Raw genomic sequence first — 477 nt, forward strand, 5'->3', positions numbered from 1 at the left:
ATATAGAATATTTTCCAGCAAGAAACACAGGTGATACAGTGTAACACAGTATCATTATATCCTTGTTTGCCAATTAATAAGGATAAAATCAATTTACTGCGGTACTACTACGTACATGTCATGGTACGTATTTCTTGTTGGAAAAAACTATTATGGTTAGGGTTATGTTAAATTATTAATTTGTCTTTATGTCTTATTAGTATTACAGCTTATTATTATTTATATTATAAAGACTACAATATGATACAAAGAAAAATACATAAGAAAACATAGAAATAAAATAATCTCCAAGTGGCCGCACGAAATCTCCAAAAATTTGTGTACAATATATACTCTACTCCTTTTTATTGATCAATAGTAACTATTGACCAACAGTAATTATTGACCAACAGTAACTATTGGCCAACAGTACTAACTATTAGCCAAATTACTATTGGCCATTTTACCATTTATTAATAGTTTTTTTCCGTAAAGGAT

Source organism: Trachymyrmex cornetzi, unplaced genomic scaffold (genome assembly GCF_001594075.2).
Source record: "Trachymyrmex cornetzi isolate Tcor2-1 unplaced genomic scaffold, Tcor1.1 scaffold927, whole genome shotgun sequence".
Classification (NCBI taxonomy): domain Eukaryota; kingdom Metazoa; phylum Arthropoda; class Insecta; order Hymenoptera; family Formicidae; genus Trachymyrmex; species Trachymyrmex cornetzi.